This window comes from Schistocerca gregaria, unplaced genomic scaffold (genome assembly GCF_023897955.1).
Source record: "Schistocerca gregaria isolate iqSchGreg1 unplaced genomic scaffold, iqSchGreg1.2 ptg001369l, whole genome shotgun sequence".
Classification (NCBI taxonomy): domain Eukaryota; kingdom Metazoa; phylum Arthropoda; class Insecta; order Orthoptera; family Acrididae; genus Schistocerca; species Schistocerca gregaria.
The window spans coordinates 23944-41716 of NW_026062674.1; the positions used below are offsets into that span (position 1 = coordinate 23944).

The following is a 17773-nucleotide window of genomic DNA, read 5'->3' on the forward strand; positions in this document are numbered from 1 at the left end:
TTCCATTTCGAAGTGATCTTTGTAGTACAAAGGAAACGTATTGTCGTCGGCGCTATAACGGTAACGTGGCCGAGCGGTCTAAGGCGCTGGTTTTAGGCACCAGTCTCTTCGGAGGCGTGGGTTCGAATCCCACCGTTGCCAATTTTGACGTCTCATTTTTGTGCCGTTGCTGTGTGTTGTCGTGGGCTAGGACGCAGCTCCTGTGTCGCGCGTGTTGTGTAGGTAGAGTGGCCGAGCGGTCTAAGGCGCTGGTTTTAGGCACCAGTCACTTCGGAGGCGTGGGTTCCAACCCCACAGCTGCTAAACGTGTAATGTTTCCTGCGTCGAAGACAGCTGCACCCATTGCCCGCAAAGGAAACAGCACAACAAGGCGTGAGCGTCTGCTTCGTGAATTGTCGTAGAACAGTACGTGGAGCAACGACAGGATTTGTAGGCGCCTTTTGCTCTCGTCACTGCTGGCGTTCGTCTCCATGAAATGCGTCCAGAGGATGCCGTTCTATAACGTGAAAGAGTGTATTTCTTACAGTTGTCGTCAGTTAATCGTGGCTGGTTGCTGCGTTCGCAGGAAGAGCACTGGCGTCGTAATCCGGTGTAGTCTAGTGGCTAGGATACCTGGCTCTCACCCAGGAGGCCCGGGTTCGATTCCCGGTACCGGAAACGTGAGTTTTTGTTGCTCCTCTTATGCGACTTGTCCCGACTTTGCTCGACTGACGCTACGCTGACGCGTGCACAAAGCTGCGTTAAGTATGATTCGCGGCTACACCTGACGGCGAGAGAGATGCGGCGTCTATTCACTTGTTATCGAGCCACATACCCATAGTCAAGAGGCTTGGAGGACTGCAAGACACTGCCAGGGAGGTGAATGTAGCTAACCACTCTAGTTAGTGTCCTGACAGCGCAGGCACGTTCATTTACTCGTATACACGTGATGGAGACCGTGTCTGACACTGCTGTGGCGTCCACCTTGGCCTAGGCTTTGCTGTGTATCGCCACTTGCACTCCAGCCAGCTGCCTCCGTGGGCGAGTGCGTGGCCGTGATCGTCTAGTGGTTAGGACATTGCGTTGTGGCCGCAATAACCCAGGTTCGAATCCTGGTCACGGCAATTTTGAAAGTTTTGCCTTGCTACCGTTGCAGTGACGATAGTGCACGAGTACTCGAAATCACAGTGCTTTCTTGATTTTTCACTCGTGTTCCGCAGTCCGCAGTTTGTACTACCACTTCATCGCCAACACGTAATGCCGGCGGCCGTGAGGCGCAGACGTCCGCTGCTCTCTGTAGTCGAAAAGGGCAGTTGTTTGAGGTGCGACGGATTGGATGAACAGCGGAGCAGGAAGCTGTGGCGTGCACCGTTTCTACAAATGCTAGGAACACTGGGGCCGAAGGTAGCGCAGGTAGCGTGGCCGAGCGATCTAAGGCGCTTGTTTTAGGCACCAGTCTCTTCGGACGCGTGCGTTCGAAACCTGGTCACGGCACGAAAACGTCTCTTGATGCTGTCGCCTTAACTACGACAGCTTCAGACAAGTGGCGCCGCTACCACACGGCGGGCACGGCATTTTCTTGTTGTGGATGGCCTAAAGAGACGCTTCCAATGGGAGAGCAGAGGAAATACATGTTACAGCGATTGCCGAGATATTTCCATTTCGAAGTGATCTTTGTAGTACAAAGGAAACGTATTGTCGTCGGCGCTATAACGGTAACGTGGCCGAGCGGTCTAAGGCGCTGGTTTTAGGCACCAGTCTCTTCGGAGGCGTGGGTTCGAATCCCACCGTTGCCAATTTTGACGTCTCATTTTTGTGCCGTTGCTGTGTGTTGTCGTGGGCTAGGACGCAGCTCCTGTGTCGCGCGTGTTGTGTAGGTAGAGTGGCCGAGCGGTCTAAGGCGCTGGTTTTAGGCACCAGTCACTTCGGAGGCGTGGGTTCCAACCCCACAGCTGCTAAACGTGTAATGTTTCCTGCGTCGAAGACAGCTGCACCCATTGCCCGCAAAGGAAACAGCACAACAAGGCGTGAGCGTCTGCTTCGTGAATTGTCGTAGAACAGTACGTGGAGCAACGACAGGATTTGTAGGCGCCTTTTGCTCTCGTCACTGCTGGCGTTCGTCTCCATGAAATGCGTCCAGAGGATGCCGTTCTATAACGTGAAAGAGTGTATTTCTTACAGTTGTCGTCAGTTAATCGTGGCTGGTTGCTGCGTTCGCAGGAAGAGCACTGGCGTCGTAATCCGGTGTAGTCTAGTGGCTAGGATACCTGGCTCTCACCCAGGAGGCCAGGGTTCGATTCCCGGTACCGGAAACGTGAGTTTTTGTTGCTCCTCTTATGCGACTTGTCCCGACTTTGCTCGACTGACGCTACGCTGACGCGTGCACAAAGCTGCGTTAAGTATGATTCGCGGCTACACCTGACGGCGAGAGAGATGCGGCGTCTATTCACTTGTTATCGAGCCACATACCCATAGTCAAGAGGCTTGGAGGACTGCAAGACACTGCCAGGGAGGTGAATGTAGCTAACCACTCTAGTTAGTGTCCTGACAGCGCAGGCACGTTCATTTACTCGTATACACGTGATGGAGACCGTGTCTGACACTGCTGTGGCGTCCACCTTGGCCTAGGCTTTGCTGTGTATCGCCACTTGCACTCCAGCCAGCTGCCTCCGTGGGCGAGTGCGTGGCCGTGATCGTCTAGTGGTTAGGACATTGCGTTGTGGCCGCAATAACCCAGGTTCGAATCCTGGTCACGGCAATTTTGAAAGTTTCCTTGCTACCGTTGCAGTGACGATAGTGCACGAGTACTCGAAATCACAGTGCTTTCTTGATTTTTCACTCGTGTTCCGCAGTCCGCAGTTTGTACTACCACTTCATCGCCAACACGTAATGCCGGCGGCCGTGAGGCGCAGACGTCCGCTGCTCTCTGTAGTCGAAAAGGGCAGTTGTTTGAGGTGCGACGGATTGGATGAACAGCGGAGCAGGAAGCTGTGGCGTGCACCGTTTCTACAAATGCTAGGAACACTGGGGCCGAAGGTAGCGCAGGTAGCGTGGCCGAGCGATCTAAGGCGCTTGTTTTAGGCACCAGTCTCTTCGGACGCGTGCGTTCGAAACCTGGTCACGGCACGAAAACGTCTCTTTTGATGCTGTCGCCTTAACTACGACAGCTTCAGACAAGTGGCGCCGCTACCACACGGCGGGCACGGCATTTTCTTGTTGTGGATGGCCTAAAGAGACGCTTCCAATGGGAGAGCAGAGGAAATACATGTTACAGCGATTGCCGAGATATTTCCATTTCGAAGTGATCTTTGTAGTACAAAGGAAACGTATTGTCGTCGGCGCTATAACGGTAACGTGGCCGAGCGGTCTAAGGCGCTGGTTTTAGGCACCAGTCTCTTCGGAGGCGTGGGTTCGAATCCCACCGTTGCCAATTTTGACGTCTCATTTTTGTGCCGTTGCTGTGTGTTGTCGTGGGCTAGGACGCAGCTCCTGTGTCGCGCGTGTTGTGTAGGTAGAGTGGCCGAGCGGTCTAAGGCGCTGGTTTTAGGCACCAGTCACTTCGGAGGCGTGGGTTCCAACCCCACAGCTGCTAAACGTGTAATGTTTCCTGCGTCGAAGACAGCTGCACCCATTGCCCGCAAAGGAAACAGCACAACAAGGCGTGAGCGTCTGCTTCGTGAATTGTCGTAGAACAGTACGTGGAGCAACGACAGGATTTGTAGGCGCCTTTTGCTCTCGTCACTGCTGGCGTTCGTCTCCATGAAATGCGTCCAGAGGATGCCGTTCTATAACGTGAAAGAGTGTATTTCTTACAGTTGTCGTCAGTTAATCGTGGCTGGTTGCTGCGTTCGCAGGAAGAGCACTGGCGTCGTAATCCGGTGTAGTCTAGTGGCTAGGATACCTGGCTCTCACCCAGGAGGCCCGGGTTCGATTCCCGGTACCGGAAACGTGAGTTTTTGTTGCTCCTCTTATGCGACTTGTCCCGACTTTGCTCGACTGACGCTACGCTGACGCGTGCACAAAGCTGCATTAAGTATGATTCGCGGCTACACCTGACGGCGAGAGAGATGCGGCGTCTATTCACTTGTTATCGAGCCACATACCCATAGTCAAGAGGCTTGGAGGACTGCAAGACACTGCCAGGGAGGTGAATGTAGCTAACCACTCTAGTTAGTGTCCTGACAGCGCAGGCACGTTCATTTACTCGTATACACGTGATGGAGACCGTGTCTGACACTGCTGTGGCGTCCACCTTGGCCTAGGCTTTGCTGTGTATCGCCACTTGCACTCCAGCCAGCTGCCTCCGTGGGCGCGTGCGTGGCCGTGATCGTCTAGTGGTTAGGACATTGCGTTGTGGCCGCAATAACCCAGGTTCGAATCCTGGTCACGGCAATTTTGAAAGTTTTGCCTTGCTACCGTTGCAGTGACGATAGTGCACGAGTACTCGAAATCACAGTGCTTTCTTGATTTTTCACTCGTGTTCCGCAGTCCGCAGTTTGTACTACCACTTCATCGCCAACACGTAATGCCGGCGGCCGTGAGGCGCAGACGTCCGCTGCTCTCTGTAGTCGAAAAGGGCAGTTGTTTGAGGTGCGACGGATTGGATGAACAGCGGAGCAGGAAGCTGTGGCGTGCACCGTTTCTACAAATGCTAGGAACACTGGGGCCGAAGGTAGCGCAGGTAGCGTGGCCGAGCGATCTAAGGCGCTTGTTTTAGGCACCAGTCTCTTCGGACGCGTGCGTTCGAAACCTGGTCACGGCACGAAAACGTCTCTTGATGCTGTCGCCTTAACTACGACAGCTTCAGACAAGTGGCGCCGCTACCACACGGCGGGCACGGCATTTTCTTGTTGTGGATGGCCTAAAGAGACGCTTCCAATGGGAGAGCAGAGGAAATACATGTTACAGCGATTGCCGAGATATTTCCATTTCGAAGTGATCTTTGTAGTACAAAGGAAACGTATTGTCGTCGGCGCTATAACGGTAACGTGGCCGAGCGGTCTAAGGCGCTGGTTTTAGGCACCAGTCTCTTCGGAGGCGTGGGTTCGAATCCCACCGTTGCCAATTTTGACGTCTCATTTTTGTGCCGTTGCTGTGTGTTGTCGTGGGCTAGGACGCAGCTCCTGTGTCGCGCGTGTTGTGTAGGTAGAGTGGCCGAGTGGTCTAAGGCGCTGGTTTTAGGCACCAGTCACTTCGGAGGCGTGGGTTCCAACCCCACAGCTGCTAAACGTGTAATGTTTCCTGCGTCGAAGACAGCTGCACCCATTGCCCGCAAAGGAAACAGCACAACAAGGCGTGAGCGTCTGCTTCGTGAATTGTCGTAGAACAGTACGTGGAGCAACGACAGGATTTGTAGGCGCCTTTTGCTCTCGTCACTGCTGGCGTTCGTCTCCATGAAATGCGTCCAGAGGATGCCGTTCTATAACGTGAAAGAGTGTATTTCTTACAGTTGTCGTCAGTTAATCGTGGCTGGTTGCTGCGTTCGCAGGAAGAGCACTGGCGTCGTAATCCGGTGTAGTCTAGTGGCTAGGATACCTGGCTCTCACCCAGGAGGCCCGGGTTCGATTCCCGGTACCGGAAACGTGAGTTTTTGTTGCTCCTCTTATGCGACTTGTCCCGACTTTGCTCGACTGACGCTACGCTGACGCGTGCACAAAGCTGCGTTAAGTATGATTCGCGGCTACACCTGACGGCGAGAGAGATGCGGCGTCTATTCACTTGTTATCGAGCCACATACCCATAGTCAAGAGGCTTGGAGGACTGCAAGACACTGCCAGGGAGGTGAATGTAGCTAACCACTCTAGTTAGTGTCCTGACAGCGCAGGCACGTTCATTTACTCGTATACACGTGATGGAGACCGTGTCTGACACTGCTGTGGCGTCCACCTTGCAAGTGGCGATACACAGCAAAGCCTAGGCCACTCCAGCCAGCTGCCTCCGTGGGCGCGTGCGTGGCCGTGATCGTCTAGTGGTTAGGACATTGCGTTGTGGCCGCAATAACCCAGGTTCGAATCCTGGTCACGGCAATTTTGAAAGTTTTGCCTTGCTACCGTTGCAGTGACGATAGTGCACGAGTACTCGAAATCACAGTGCTTTCTTGATTTTTCACTCGTGTTCCGCAGTCCGCAGTTTGTACTACCACTTCATCGCCAACACGTAATGCCGGCGGCCGTGAGGCGCAGACGTCCGCTGCTCTCTGTAGTCGAAAAGGGCAGTTGTTTGAGGTGCGACGGATTGGATGAACAGCGGAGCAGGAAGCTGTGGCGTGCACCGTTTCTACAAATGCTAGGAACACTGGGGCCGAAGGTAGCGCAGGTAGCGTGGCCGAGCGATCTAAGGCGCTTGTTTTAGGCACCAGTCTCTTCGGACGCGTGCGTTCGAAACCTGGTCACGGCACGAAAACGTCTCTTTTGATGCTGTCGCCTTAACTACGACAGCTTCAGACAAGTGGCGCCGCTACCACACGGCGGGCACGGCATTTTCTTGTTGTGGATGGCCTAAAGAGACGCTTCCAATGGGAGAGCAGAGGAAATACATGTTACAGCGATTGCCGAGATATTTCCATTTCGAAGTGATCTTTGTAGTACAAAGGAAACGTATTGTCGTCGGCGCTATAACGGTAACGTGGCCGAGCGGTCTAAGGCGCTGGTTTTAGGCACCAGTCTCTTCGGAGGCGTGGGTTCGAATCCCACCGTTGCCAATTTTGACGTCTCATTTTTGTGCCGTTGCTGTGTGTTGTCGTGGGCTAGGACGCAGCTCCTGTGTCGCGCGTGTTGTGTAGGTAGAGTGGCCGAGCGGTCTAAGGCGCTGGTTTTAGGCACCAGTCACTTCGGAGGCGTGGGTTCCAACCCCACAGCTGCTAAACGTGTAATGTTTCCTGCGTCGAAGACAGCTGCACCCATTGCCCGCAAAGGAAACAGCACAACAAGGCGTGAGCGTCTGCTTCGTGAATTGTCGTAGAACAGTACGTGGAGCAACGACAGGATTTGTAGGCGCCTTTTGCTCTCGTCACTGCTGGCGTTCGTCTCCATGAAATGCGTCCAGAGGATGCCGTTCTATAACGTGAAAGAGTGTATTTCTTACAGTTGTCGTCAGTTAATCGTGGCTGGTTGCTGCGTTCGCAGGAAGAGCACTGGCGTCGTAATCCGGTGTAGTCTAGTGGCTAGGATACCTGGCTCTCACCCAGGAGGCCCGGGTTCGATTCCCGGTACCGGAAACGTGAGTTTTTGTTGCTCCTCTTATGCGACTTGTCCCGACTTTGCTCGACTGACGCTACGCTGACGCGTGCACAAAGCTGCGTTAAGTATGATTCGCGGCTACACCTGACGGCGAGAGAGATGCGGCGTCTATTCACTTGTTATCGAGCCACATACCCATAGTCAAGAGGCTTGGAGGACTGCAAGACACTGCCAGGGAGGTGAATGTAGCTAACCACTCTAGTTAGTGTCCTGACAGCGCAGGCACGTTCATTTACTCGTATACACGTGATGGAGACCGTGTCTGACACTGCTGTGGCGTCCACCTTGGCCTAGGCTTTGCTGTGTATCGCCACTTGCACTCCAGTCAGCTGCCTCCGTGGGCGCGTGCGTGGCCGTGATCGTCTAGTGGTTAGGACATTGCGTTGTGGCCGCAATAACCCAGGTTCGAATCCTGGTCACGGCAATTTTGAAAGTTTTGCCTTGCTACCGTTGCAGTGACGATAGTGCACGAGTACTCGAAATCACAGTGCTTTCTTGATTTTTCACTCGTGTTCCGCAGTCCGCAGTTTGTACTACCACTTCATCGCCAACACGTAATGCCGGCGGCCGTGAGGCGCAGACGTCCGCTGCTCTCTGTAGTCGAAAAGGGCAGTTGTTTGAGGTGCGACGGATTGGATGAACAGCGGAGCAGGAAGCTGTGGCGTGCACCGTTTCTACAAATGCTAGGAACACTGGGGCCGAAGGTAGCGCAGGTAGCGTGGCCGAGCGATCTAAGGCGCTTGTTTTAGGCACCAGTCTCTTCGGACGCGTGCGTTCGAAACCTGGTCACGGCACGAAAACGTCTCTTGATGCTGTCGCCTTAACTACGACAGCTTCAGACAAGTGGCGCCGCTACCACACGGCGGGCACGGCATTTTCTTGTTGTGGATGGCCTAAAGAGACGCTTCCAATGGGAGAGCAGAGGAAATACATGTTACAGCGATTGCCGAGATATTTCCATTTCGAAGTGATCTTTGTAGTACAAAGGAAACGTATTGTCGTCGGCGCTATAACGGTAACGTGGCCGAGCGGTCTAAGGCGCTGGTTTTAGGCACCAGTCTCTTCGGAGGCGTGGGTTCGAATCCCACCGTTGCCAATTTTGACGTCTCATTTTTGTGCCGTTGCTGTGTGTTGTCGTGGGCTAGGACGCAGCTCCTGTGTCGCGCGTGTTGTGTAGGTAGAGTGGCCGAGCGGTCTAAGGCGCTGGTTTTAGGCACCAGTCACTTCGGAGGCGTGGGTTCCAACCCCACAGCTGCTAAACGTGTAATGTTTCCTGCGTCGAAGACAGCTGCACCCATTGCCCGCAAAGGAAACAGCACAACAAGGCGTGAGCGTCTGCTTCGTGAATTGTCGTAGAACAGTACGTGGAGCAACGACAGGATTTGTAGGCGCCTTTTGCTCTCGTCACTGCTGGCGTTCGTCTCCATGAAATGCGTCCAGAGGATGCCGTTCTATAACGTGAAAGAGTGTATTTCTTACAGTTGTCGTCAGTTAATCGTGGCTGGTTGCTGTGTTCGCAGGAAGAGCACTGGCGTCGTAATCCGGTGTAGTCTAGTGGCTAGGATACCTGGCTCTCACCCAGGAGGCCCGGGTTCGATTCCCGGTACCGGAAACGTGAGTTTTTGTTGCTCCTCTTATGCGACTTGTCCCGACTTTGCTCGACTGACGCTACGCTGACGCGTGCACAAAGCTGCGTTAAGTATGATTCGCGGCTACACCTGACGGCGAGAGAGATGCGGCGTCTATTCACTTGTTATCGAGCCACATACCCATAGTCAAGAGGCTTGGAGGACTGCAAGACACTGCCAGGGAGGTGAATGTAGCTAACCACTCTAGTTAGTGTCCTGACAGCGCAGGCACGTTCATTTACTCGTATACACGTGATGGAGACCGTGTCTGACACTGCTGTGGCGTCCACCTTGGCCTAGGCTTTGCTGTGTATCGCCACTTGCACTCCAGCCAGCTGCCTCCGTGGGCGCGTGCGTGGCCGTGATCGTCTAGTGGTTAGGACATTGCGTTGTGGCCGCAATAACCCAGGTTCGAATCCTGGTCACGGCAATTTTGAAAGTTTTGCCTTGCTACCGTTGCAGTGACGATAGTGCACGAGTACTCGAAATCACAGTGCTTTCTTGATTTTTCACTCGTGTTCCGCAGTCCGCAGTTTGTACTACCACTTCATCGCCAACACGTAATGCCGGCGGCCGTGAGGCGCAGACGTCCGCTGCTCTCTGTAGTCGAAAAGGGCAGTTGTTTGAGGTGCGACGGATTGGATGAACAGCGGAGCAGGAAGCTGTGGCGTGCACCGTTTCTACAAATGCTAGGAACACTGGGGCCGAAGGTAGCGCAGGTAGCGTGGCCGAGCGATCTAAGGCGCTTGTTTTAGGCACCAGTCTCTTCGGACGCGTGCGTTCGAAACCTGGTCACGGCACGAAAACGTCTCTTGATGCTGTCGCCTTAACTACGACAGCTTCAGACAAGTGGCGCCGCTACCACACGGCGGGCACGGCATTTTCTTGTTGTGGATGGCCTAAAGAGACGCTTCCAATGGGAGAGCAGAGGAAATACATGTTACAGCGATTGCCGAGATATTTCCATTTCGAAGTGATCTTTGTAGTACAAAGGAAACGTATTGTCGTCGGCGCTATAACGGTAACGTGGCCGAGCGGTCTAAGGCGCTGGTTTTAGGCACCAGTCTCTTCGGAGGCGTGGGTTCGAATCCCACCGTTGCCAATTTTGACGTCTCATTTTTGTGCCGTTGCTGTGTGTTGTCGTGGGCTAGGACGCAGCTCCTGTGTCGCGCGTGTTGTGTAGGTAGAGTGGCCGAGCGGTCTAAGGCGCTGGTTTTAGGCACCAGTCACTTCGGAGGCGTGGGTTCCAACCCCACAGCTGCTAAACGTGTAATGTTTCCTGCGTCGAAGACAGCTGCACCCATTGCCCGCAAAGGAAACAGCACAACAAGGCGTGAGCGTCTGCTTCGTGAATTGTCGTAGAACAGTACGTGGAGCAACGACAGGATTTGTAGGCGCCTTTTGCTCTCGTCACTGCTGGCGTTCGTCTCCATGAAATGCGTCCAGAGGATGCCGTTCTATAACGTGAAAGAGTGTATTTCTTACAGTTGTCGTCAGTTAATCGTGGCTGGTTGCTGCGTTCGCAGGAAGAGCACTGGCGTCGTAATCCGGTGTAGTCTAGTGGGTAGGATACCTGGCTCTCACCCAGGAGGCCCGGGTTCGATTCCCGGTACCGGAAACGTGAGTTTTTGTTGCTCCTCTTATGCGACTTGTCCCGACTTTGCTCGACTGACGCTACGCTGACGCGTGCACAAAGCTGCGTTAAGTATGATTCGCGGCTACACCTGACGGCGAGAGAGATGCGGCGTCTATTCACTTGTTATCGAGCCACATACCCATAGTCAAGAGGCTTGGAGGACTGCAAGACACTGCCAGGGAGGTGAATGTAGCTAACCACTCTAGTTAGTGTCCTGACAGCGCAGGCACGTTCATTTACTCGTATACACGTGATGGAGACCGTGTCTGACACTGCTGTGGCGTCCACCTTGGCCTAGGCTTTGCTGTGTATCGCCACTTGCACTCCAGCCAGCTGCCTCCGTGGGCGCGTGCGTGGCCGTGATCGTCTAGTGGTTAGGACATTGCGTTGTGGCCGCAATAACCCAGGTTCGAATCCTGGTCACGGCAATTTTGAAAGTTTTGCCTTGCTACCGTTGCAGTGACGATAGTGCACGAGTACTCGAAATCACAGTGCTTTCTTGATTTTTCACTCGTGTTCCGCAGTCCGCAGTTTGTACTACCACTTCATCGCCAACACGTAATGCCGGCGGCCGTGAGGCGCAGACGTCCGCTGCTCTCTGTAGTCGAAAAGGGCAGTTGTTTGAGGTGCGACGGATTGGATGAACAGCGGAGCAGGAAGCTGTGGCGTGCACCGTTTCTACAAATGCTAGGAACACTGGGGCCGAAGGTAGCGCAGGTAGCGTGGCCGAGCGATCTAAGGCGCTTGTTTTAGGCACCAGTCTCTTCGGACGCGTGCGTTCGAAACCTGGTCACGGCACGAAAACGTCTCTTGATGCTGTCGCCTTAACTACGACAGCTTCAGACAAGTGGCGCCGCTACCACACGGCGGGCACGGCATTTTCTTGTTGTGGATGGCCTAAAGAGACGCTTCCAATGGGAGAGCAGAGGAAATACATGTTACAGCGATTGCCGAGATATTTCCATTTCGAAGTGATCTTTGTAGTACAAAGGAAACGTATTGTCGTCGGCGCTATAACGGTAACGTGGCCGAGCGGTCTAAGGCGCTGGTTTTAGGCACCAGTCTCTTCGGAGGCGTGGGTTCGAATCCCACCGTTGCCAATTTTGACGTCTCATTTTTGTGCCGTTGCTGTGTGTTGTCGTGGGCTAGGACGCAGCTCCTGTGTCGCGCGTGTTGTGTAGGTAGAGTGGCCGAGCGGTCTAAGGCGCTGGTTTTAGGCACCAGTCACTTCGGAGGCGTGGGTTCCAACCCCACAGCTGCTAAACGTGTAATGTTTCCTGCGTCGAAGACAGCTGCACCCATTGCCCGCAAAGGAAACAGCACAACAAGGCGTGAGCGTCTGCTTCGTGAATTGTCGTAGAACAGTACGTGGAGCAACGACAGGATTTGTAGGCGCCTTTTGCTCTCGTCACTGCTGGCGTTCGTCTCCATGAAATGCGTCCAGAGGATGCCGTTCTATAACGTGAAAGAGTGTATTTCTTACAGTTGTCGTCAGTTAATCGTGGCTGGTTGCTGCGTTCGCAGGAAGAGCACTGGCGTCGTAATCCGGTGTAGTCTAGTGGCTAGGATACCTGGCTCTCACCCAGGAGGCCCGGGTTCGATTCCCGGTACCGGAAACGTGAGTTTTTGTTGCTCCTCTTATGCGACTTGTCCCGACTTTGCTCGACTGACGCTACGCTGACGCGTGCACAAAGCTGCGTTAAGTATGATTCGCGGCTACACCTGACGGCGAGAGAGATGCGGCGTCTATTCACTTGTTATCGAGCCACATACCCATAGTCAAGAGGCTTGGAGGACTGCAAGACACTGCCAGGGAGGTGAATGTAGCTAACCACTCTAGTTAGTGTCCTGACAGCGCAGGCACGTTCATTTACTCGTATACACGTGATGGAGACCGTGTCTGACACTGCTGTGGCGTCCACCTTGGCCTAGGCTTTGCTGTGTATCGCCACTTGCACTCCAGCCAGCTGCCTCCGTGGGCGCGTGCGTGGCCGTGATCGTCTAGTGGTTAGGACATTGCGTTGTGGCCGCAATAACCCAGGTTCGAATCCTGGTCACGGCAATTTTGAAAGTTTTGCCTTGCTACCGTTGCAGTGACGATAGTGCACGAGTACTCGAAATCACAGTGCTTTCTTGATTTTTCACTCGTGTTCCGCAGTCCGCAGTTTGTACTACCACTTCATCGCCAACACGTAATGCCGGCGGCCGTGAGGCGCAGACGTCCGCTGCTCTCTGTAGTCGAAAAGGGCAGTTGTTTGAGGTGCGACGGATTGGATGAACAGCGGAGCAGGAAGCTGTGGCGTGCACCGTTTCTACAAATGCTAGGAACACTGGGGCCGAAGGTAGCGCAGGTAGCGTGGCCGAGCGATCTAAGGCGCTTGTTTTAGGCACCAGTCTCTTCGGACGCGTGCGTTCGAAACCTGGTCACGGCACGAAAACGTCTCTTTTGATGCTGTCGCCTTAACTACGACAGCTTCAGACAAGTGGCGCCGCTACCACACGGCGGGCACGGCATTTTCTTGTTGTGGATGGCCTAAAGAGACGCTTCCAATGGGAGAGCAGAGGAAATACATGTTACAGCGATTGCCGAGATATTTCCATTTCGAAGTGATCTTTGTAGTACAAAGGAAACGTATTGTCGTCGGCGCTATAACGGTAACGTGGCCGAGCGGTCTAAGGCGCTGGTTTTAGGCACCAGTCTCTTCGGAGGCGTGGGTTCGAATCCCACCGTTGCCAATTTTGACGTCTCATTTTTGTGCCGTTGCTGTGTGTTGTCGTGGGCTAGGACGCAGCTCCTGTGTCGCGCGTGTTGTGTAGGTAGAGTGGCCGAGCGGTCTAAGGCGCTGGTTTTAGGCACCAGTCACTTCGGAGGCGTGGGTTCCAACCCCACAGCTGCTAAACGTGTAATGTTTCCTGCGTCGAAGACAGCTGCACCCATTGCCCGCAAAGGAAACAGCACAACAAGGCGTGAGCGTCTGCTTCGTGAATTGTCGTAGAACAGTACGTGGAGCAACGACAGGATTTGTAGGCGCCTTTTGCTCTCGTCACTGCTGGCGTTCGTCTCCATGAAATGCGTCCAGAGGATGCCGTTCTATAACGTGAAAGAGTGTATTTCTTACAGTTGTCGTCAGTTAATCGTGGCTGGTTGCTGCGTTCGCAGGAAGAGCACTGGCGTCGTAATCCGGTGTAGTCTAGTGGCTAGGATACCTGGCTCTCACCCAGGAGGCCCGGGTTCGATTCCCGGTACCGGAAACGTGAGTTTTTGTTGCTCCTCTTATGCGACTTGTCCCGACTTTGCTCGACTGACGCTACGCTGACGCGTGCACAAAGCTGCGTTAAGTATGATTCGCGGCTACACCTGACGGCGAGAGAGATGCGGCGTCTATTCACTTGTTATCGAGCCACATACCCATAGTCAAGAGGCTTGGAGGACTGCAAGACACTGCCAGGGAGGTGAATGTAGCTAACCACTCTAGTTAGTGTCCTGACAGCGCAGGCACGTTCATTTACTCGTATACACGTGATGGAGACCGTGTCTGACACTGCTGTGGCGTCCACCTTGGCCTAGGCTTTGCTGTGTATCGCCACTTGCACTCCAGCCAGCTGCCTCCGTGGGCGCGTGCGTGGCCGTGATCGTCTAGTGGTTAGGACATTGCGTTGTGGCCGCAATAACCCAGGTTCGTATCCTGGTCACGGCAATTTTGAAAGTTTTGCCTTGCTACCGTTGCAGTGACGATAGTGCACGAGTACTCGAAATCACAGTGCTTTCTTGATTTTTCACTCGTGTTCCGCAGTCCGCAGTTTGTACTACCACTTCATCGCCAACACGTAATGCCGGCGGCCGTGAGGCGCAGACGTCCGCTGCTCTCTGTAGTCGAAAAGGGCAGTTGTTTGAGGTGCGACGGATTGGATGAACAGCGGAGCAGGAAGCTGTGGCGTGCACCGTTTCTACAAATGCTAGGAACACTGGGGCCGAAGGTAGCGCAGGTAGCGTGGCCGAGCGATCTAAGGCGCTTGTTTTAGGCACCAGTCTCTTCGGACGCGTGCGTTCGAAACCTGGTCACGGCACGAAAACGTCTCTTGATGCTGTCGCCTTAACTACGACAGCTTCAGACAAGTGGCGCCGCTACCACACGGCGGGCACGGCATTTTCTTGTTGTGGATGGCCTAAAGAGACGCTTCCAATGGGAGAGCAGAGGAAATACATGTTACAGCGATTGCCGAGATATTTCCATTTCGAAGTGATCTTTGTAGTACAAAGGAAACGTATTGTCGTCGGCGCTATAACGGTAACGTGGCCGAGCGGTCTAAGGCGCTGGTTTTAGGCACCAGTCTCTTCGGAGGCGTGGGTTCGAATCCCACCGTTGCCAATTTTGACGTCTCATTTTTGTGCCGTTGCTGTGTGTTGTCGTGGGCTAGGACGCAGCTCCTGTGTCGCGCGTGTTGTGTAGGTAGAGTGGCCGAGCGGTCTAAGGCGCTGGTTTTAGGCACCAGTCACTTCGGAGGCGTGGGTTCCAACCCCACAGCTGCTAAACGTGTAATGTTTCCTGCGTCGAAGACAGCTGCACCCATTGCCCGCAAAGGAAACAGCACAACAAGGCGTGAGCGTCTGCTTCGTGAATTGTCGTAGAACAGTACGTGGAGCAACGACAGGATTTGTAGGCGCCTTTTGCTCTCGTCACTGCTGGCGTTCGTCTCCATGAAATGCGTCCAGAGGATGCCGTTCTATAACGTGAAAGAGTGTATTTCTTACAGTTGTCGTCAGTTAATCGTGGCTGGTTGCTGCGTTCGCAGGAAGAGCACTGGCGTCGTAATCCGGTGTAGTCTAGTGGCTAGGATACCTGGCTCTCACCCAGGAGGCCCGGGTTCGATTCCCGGTACCGGAAACGTGAGTTTTTGTTGCTCCTCTTATGCGACTTGTCCCGACTTTGCTCGACTGACGCTACGCTGACGCGTGCACAAAGCTGCGTTAAGTATGATTCGCGGCTACACCTGACGGCGAGAGAGATGCGGCGTCTATTCACTTGTTATCGAGCCACATACCCATAGTCAAGAGGCTTGGAGGACTGCAAGACACTGCCAGGGAGGTGAATGTAGCTAACCACTCTAGTTAGTGTCCTGACAGCGCAGGCACGTTCATTTACTCGTATACACGTGATGGAGACCGTGTCTGACACTGCTGTGGCGTCCACCTTGGCCTAGGCTTTGCTGTGTATCGCCACTTGCACTCCAGCCAGCTGCCTCCGTGGGCGCGTGCGTGGCCGTGATCGTCTAGTGGTTAGGACATTGCGTTGTGGCCGCAATAACCCAGGTTCGAATCCTGGTCACGGCAATTTTGAAAGTTTTGCCTTGCTACCGTTGCAGTGACGATAGTGCACGAGTACTCGAAATCACAGTGCTTTCTTGATTTTTCACTCGTGTTCCGCAGTCCGCAGTTTGTACTACCACTTCATCGCCAACACGTAATGCCGGCGGCCGTGAGGCGCAGACGTCCGCTGCTCTCTGTAGTCGAAAAGGGCAGTTGTTTGAGGTGCGACGGATTGGATGAACAGCGGAGCAGGAAGCTGTGGCGTGCACCGTTTCTACAAATGCTAGGAACACTGGGGCCGAAGGTAGCGCAGGTAGCGTGGCCGAGCGATCTAAGGCGCTTGTTTTAGGCACCAGTCTCTTCGGACGCGTGCGTTCGAAACCTGGTCACGGCACGAAAACGTCTCTTGATGCTGTCGCCTTAACTACGACAGCTTCAGACAAGTGGCGCCGCTACCACACGGCGGGCACGGCATTTTCTTGTTGTGGATGGCCTAAAGAGACGCTTCCAATGGGAGAGCAGAGGAAATACATGTTACAGCGATTGCCGAGATATTTCCATTTCGAAGTGATCTTTGTAGTACAAAGGAAACGTATTGTCGTCGGCGCTATAACGGTAACGTGGCCGAGCGGTCTAAGGCGCTGGTTTTAGGCACCAGTCTCTTCGGAGGCGTGGGTTCGAATCCCACCGTTGCCAATTTTGACGTCTCATTTTTGTGCCGTTGCTGTGTGTTGTCGTGGGCTAGGACGCAGCTCCTGTGTCGCGCGTGTTGTGTAGGTAGAGTGGCCGAGCGGTCTAAGGCGCTGGTTTTAGGCACCAGTCACTTCGGAGGCGTGGGTTCCAACCCCACAGCTGCTAAACGTGTAATGTTTCCTGCGTCGAAGACAGCTGCACCCATTGCCCGCAAAGGAAACAGCACAACAAGGCGTGAGCGTCTGCTTCGTGAATTGTCGTAGAACAGTACGTGGAGCAACGACAGGATTTGTAGGCGCCTTTTGCTCTCGTCACTGCTGGCGTTCGTCTCCATGAAATGCGTCCAGAGGATGCCGTTCTATAACGTGAAAGAGTGTATTTCTTACAGTTGTCGTCAGTTAATCGTGGCTGGTTGCTGCGTTCGCAGGAAGAGCACTGGCGTCGTAATCCGGTGTAGTCTAGTGGCTAGGATACCTGGCTCTCACCCAGGAGGCCCGGGTTCGATTCCCGGTACCGGAAACGTGAGTTTTTGTTGCTCCTCTTATGCGACTTGTCCCGACTTTGCTCGACTGACGCTACGCTGACGCGTGCACAAAGCTGCGTTAAGTATGATTCGCGGCTACACCTGACGGCGAGAGAGATGCGGCGTCTATTCACTTGTTATCGAGCCACATACCCATAGTCAAGAGGCTTGGAGGACTGCAAGACACTGCCAGGGAGGTGAATGTAGCTAACCACTCTAGTTAGTGTCCTGACAGCGCAGGCACGTTCATTTACTCGTATACACGTGATGGAGACCGTGTCTGACACTGCTGTGGCGTCCACCTTGGCCTAGGCTTTGCTGTGTATCGCCACTTGCACTCCAGCCAGCTGCCTCCGTGGGCGCGTGCGTGGCCGTGATCGTCTAGTGGTTAGGACATTGCGTTGTGGCCGCAATAACCCAGGTTCGTATCCTGGTCACGGCAATTTTGAAAGTTTTGCCTTGCTACCGTTGCAGTGACGATAGTGCACGAGTACTCGAAATCACAGTGCTTTCTTGATTTTTCACTCGTGTTCCGCAGTCCGCAGTTTGTACTACCACTTCATCGCCAACACGTAATGCCGGCGGCCGTGAGGCGCAGACGTCCGCTGCTCTCTGTAGTCGAAAAGGGCAGTTGTTTGAGGTGCGACGGATTGGATGAACAGCGGAGCAGGAAGCTGTGGCGTGCACCGTTTCTACAAATGCTAGGAACACTGGGGCCGAAGGTAGCGCAGGTAGCGTGGCCGAGCGATCTAAGGCGCTTGTTTTAGG

The 17773-nt window shown here is 54.0% G+C and overlaps 33 non-coding genes across 33 annotated transcripts; all 33 read left to right on the forward strand.

Moving 5' to 3' along the window:
• The first annotated feature begins 59 nt into the window (after nucleotides 1-59).
• Nucleotides 60-141, forward strand: Trnal-uag (transfer RNA leucine (anticodon UAG)). Its single transcript has one exon. It is a non-coding gene; the product is annotated as a tRNA-Leu (tRNA).
• Nucleotides 142-585: 444 nt separating this feature from the next.
• Trnae-cuc (transfer RNA glutamic acid (anticodon CUC)) lies at nucleotides 586-657 on the forward strand. Its single transcript has one exon. It is a non-coding gene; the product is annotated as a tRNA-Glu (tRNA).
• A 374-nt stretch (nucleotides 658-1031) lies between these two features.
• Trnah-gug (transfer RNA histidin (anticodon GUG)) lies at nucleotides 1032-1103 on the forward strand. The gene has a single exon. It is a non-coding gene; the product is annotated as a tRNA-His (tRNA).
• Nucleotides 1104-1693: 590 nt separating this feature from the next.
• Nucleotides 1694-1775, forward strand: Trnal-uag (transfer RNA leucine (anticodon UAG)). The gene has a single exon. It is a non-coding gene; the product is annotated as a tRNA-Leu (tRNA).
• A 444-nt stretch (nucleotides 1776-2219) lies between these two features.
• On the forward strand, nucleotides 2220-2291 carry Trnae-cuc (transfer RNA glutamic acid (anticodon CUC)). The gene has a single exon. It is a non-coding gene; the product is annotated as a tRNA-Glu (tRNA).
• Nucleotides 2292-2665: 374 nt separating this feature from the next.
• Trnah-gug (transfer RNA histidin (anticodon GUG)) lies at nucleotides 2666-2737 on the forward strand. The gene has a single exon. It is a non-coding gene; the product is annotated as a tRNA-His (tRNA).
• A 590-nt stretch (nucleotides 2738-3327) lies between these two features.
• Trnal-uag (transfer RNA leucine (anticodon UAG)) lies at nucleotides 3328-3409 on the forward strand. The gene has a single exon. It is a non-coding gene; the product is annotated as a tRNA-Leu (tRNA).
• A 444-nt stretch (nucleotides 3410-3853) lies between these two features.
• Trnae-cuc (transfer RNA glutamic acid (anticodon CUC)) lies at nucleotides 3854-3925 on the forward strand. The gene has a single exon. It is a non-coding gene; the product is annotated as a tRNA-Glu (tRNA).
• A 374-nt stretch (nucleotides 3926-4299) lies between these two features.
• On the forward strand, nucleotides 4300-4371 carry Trnah-gug (transfer RNA histidin (anticodon GUG)). Its single transcript has one exon. It is a non-coding gene; the product is annotated as a tRNA-His (tRNA).
• A 590-nt stretch (nucleotides 4372-4961) lies between these two features.
• On the forward strand, nucleotides 4962-5043 carry Trnal-uag (transfer RNA leucine (anticodon UAG)). The gene has a single exon. It is a non-coding gene; the product is annotated as a tRNA-Leu (tRNA).
• Nucleotides 5044-5487: 444 nt separating this feature from the next.
• Trnae-cuc (transfer RNA glutamic acid (anticodon CUC)) lies at nucleotides 5488-5559 on the forward strand. Its single transcript has one exon. It is a non-coding gene; the product is annotated as a tRNA-Glu (tRNA).
• Nucleotides 5560-5933: 374 nt separating this feature from the next.
• On the forward strand, nucleotides 5934-6005 carry Trnah-gug (transfer RNA histidin (anticodon GUG)). The gene has a single exon. It is a non-coding gene; the product is annotated as a tRNA-His (tRNA).
• A 592-nt stretch (nucleotides 6006-6597) lies between these two features.
• Trnal-uag (transfer RNA leucine (anticodon UAG)) lies at nucleotides 6598-6679 on the forward strand. The gene has a single exon. It is a non-coding gene; the product is annotated as a tRNA-Leu (tRNA).
• A 444-nt stretch (nucleotides 6680-7123) lies between these two features.
• On the forward strand, nucleotides 7124-7195 carry Trnae-cuc (transfer RNA glutamic acid (anticodon CUC)). Its single transcript has one exon. It is a non-coding gene; the product is annotated as a tRNA-Glu (tRNA).
• A 374-nt stretch (nucleotides 7196-7569) lies between these two features.
• Nucleotides 7570-7641, forward strand: Trnah-gug (transfer RNA histidin (anticodon GUG)). The gene has a single exon. It is a non-coding gene; the product is annotated as a tRNA-His (tRNA).
• Nucleotides 7642-8231: 590 nt separating this feature from the next.
• Trnal-uag (transfer RNA leucine (anticodon UAG)) lies at nucleotides 8232-8313 on the forward strand. The gene has a single exon. It is a non-coding gene; the product is annotated as a tRNA-Leu (tRNA).
• A 444-nt stretch (nucleotides 8314-8757) lies between these two features.
• Trnae-cuc (transfer RNA glutamic acid (anticodon CUC)) lies at nucleotides 8758-8829 on the forward strand. Its single transcript has one exon. It is a non-coding gene; the product is annotated as a tRNA-Glu (tRNA).
• Nucleotides 8830-9203: 374 nt separating this feature from the next.
• Trnah-gug (transfer RNA histidin (anticodon GUG)) lies at nucleotides 9204-9275 on the forward strand. Its single transcript has one exon. It is a non-coding gene; the product is annotated as a tRNA-His (tRNA).
• A 590-nt stretch (nucleotides 9276-9865) lies between these two features.
• Trnal-uag (transfer RNA leucine (anticodon UAG)) lies at nucleotides 9866-9947 on the forward strand. The gene has a single exon. It is a non-coding gene; the product is annotated as a tRNA-Leu (tRNA).
• A 444-nt stretch (nucleotides 9948-10391) lies between these two features.
• On the forward strand, nucleotides 10392-10463 carry Trnae-cuc (transfer RNA glutamic acid (anticodon CUC)). Its single transcript has one exon. It is a non-coding gene; the product is annotated as a tRNA-Glu (tRNA).
• A 374-nt stretch (nucleotides 10464-10837) lies between these two features.
• Nucleotides 10838-10909, forward strand: Trnah-gug (transfer RNA histidin (anticodon GUG)). Its single transcript has one exon. It is a non-coding gene; the product is annotated as a tRNA-His (tRNA).
• Nucleotides 10910-11499: 590 nt separating this feature from the next.
• Nucleotides 11500-11581, forward strand: Trnal-uag (transfer RNA leucine (anticodon UAG)). The gene has a single exon. It is a non-coding gene; the product is annotated as a tRNA-Leu (tRNA).
• A 444-nt stretch (nucleotides 11582-12025) lies between these two features.
• Nucleotides 12026-12097, forward strand: Trnae-cuc (transfer RNA glutamic acid (anticodon CUC)). Its single transcript has one exon. It is a non-coding gene; the product is annotated as a tRNA-Glu (tRNA).
• Nucleotides 12098-12471: 374 nt separating this feature from the next.
• Nucleotides 12472-12543, forward strand: Trnah-gug (transfer RNA histidin (anticodon GUG)). Its single transcript has one exon. It is a non-coding gene; the product is annotated as a tRNA-His (tRNA).
• Nucleotides 12544-13135: 592 nt separating this feature from the next.
• On the forward strand, nucleotides 13136-13217 carry Trnal-uag (transfer RNA leucine (anticodon UAG)). The gene has a single exon. It is a non-coding gene; the product is annotated as a tRNA-Leu (tRNA).
• Nucleotides 13218-13661: 444 nt separating this feature from the next.
• Nucleotides 13662-13733, forward strand: Trnae-cuc (transfer RNA glutamic acid (anticodon CUC)). Its single transcript has one exon. It is a non-coding gene; the product is annotated as a tRNA-Glu (tRNA).
• A 374-nt stretch (nucleotides 13734-14107) lies between these two features.
• On the forward strand, nucleotides 14108-14179 carry Trnah-gug (transfer RNA histidin (anticodon GUG)). Its single transcript has one exon. It is a non-coding gene; the product is annotated as a tRNA-His (tRNA).
• Nucleotides 14180-14769: 590 nt separating this feature from the next.
• Trnal-uag (transfer RNA leucine (anticodon UAG)) lies at nucleotides 14770-14851 on the forward strand. Its single transcript has one exon. It is a non-coding gene; the product is annotated as a tRNA-Leu (tRNA).
• Nucleotides 14852-15295: 444 nt separating this feature from the next.
• Trnae-cuc (transfer RNA glutamic acid (anticodon CUC)) lies at nucleotides 15296-15367 on the forward strand. The gene has a single exon. It is a non-coding gene; the product is annotated as a tRNA-Glu (tRNA).
• A 374-nt stretch (nucleotides 15368-15741) lies between these two features.
• Trnah-gug (transfer RNA histidin (anticodon GUG)) lies at nucleotides 15742-15813 on the forward strand. The gene has a single exon. It is a non-coding gene; the product is annotated as a tRNA-His (tRNA).
• A 590-nt stretch (nucleotides 15814-16403) lies between these two features.
• Trnal-uag (transfer RNA leucine (anticodon UAG)) lies at nucleotides 16404-16485 on the forward strand. The gene has a single exon. It is a non-coding gene; the product is annotated as a tRNA-Leu (tRNA).
• A 444-nt stretch (nucleotides 16486-16929) lies between these two features.
• Trnae-cuc (transfer RNA glutamic acid (anticodon CUC)) lies at nucleotides 16930-17001 on the forward strand. Its single transcript has one exon. It is a non-coding gene; the product is annotated as a tRNA-Glu (tRNA).
• A 374-nt stretch (nucleotides 17002-17375) lies between these two features.
• Nucleotides 17376-17447, forward strand: Trnah-gug (transfer RNA histidin (anticodon GUG)). The gene has a single exon. It is a non-coding gene; the product is annotated as a tRNA-His (tRNA).
• The last annotated feature ends 326 nt before the right edge of the window (nucleotides 17448-17773 follow it).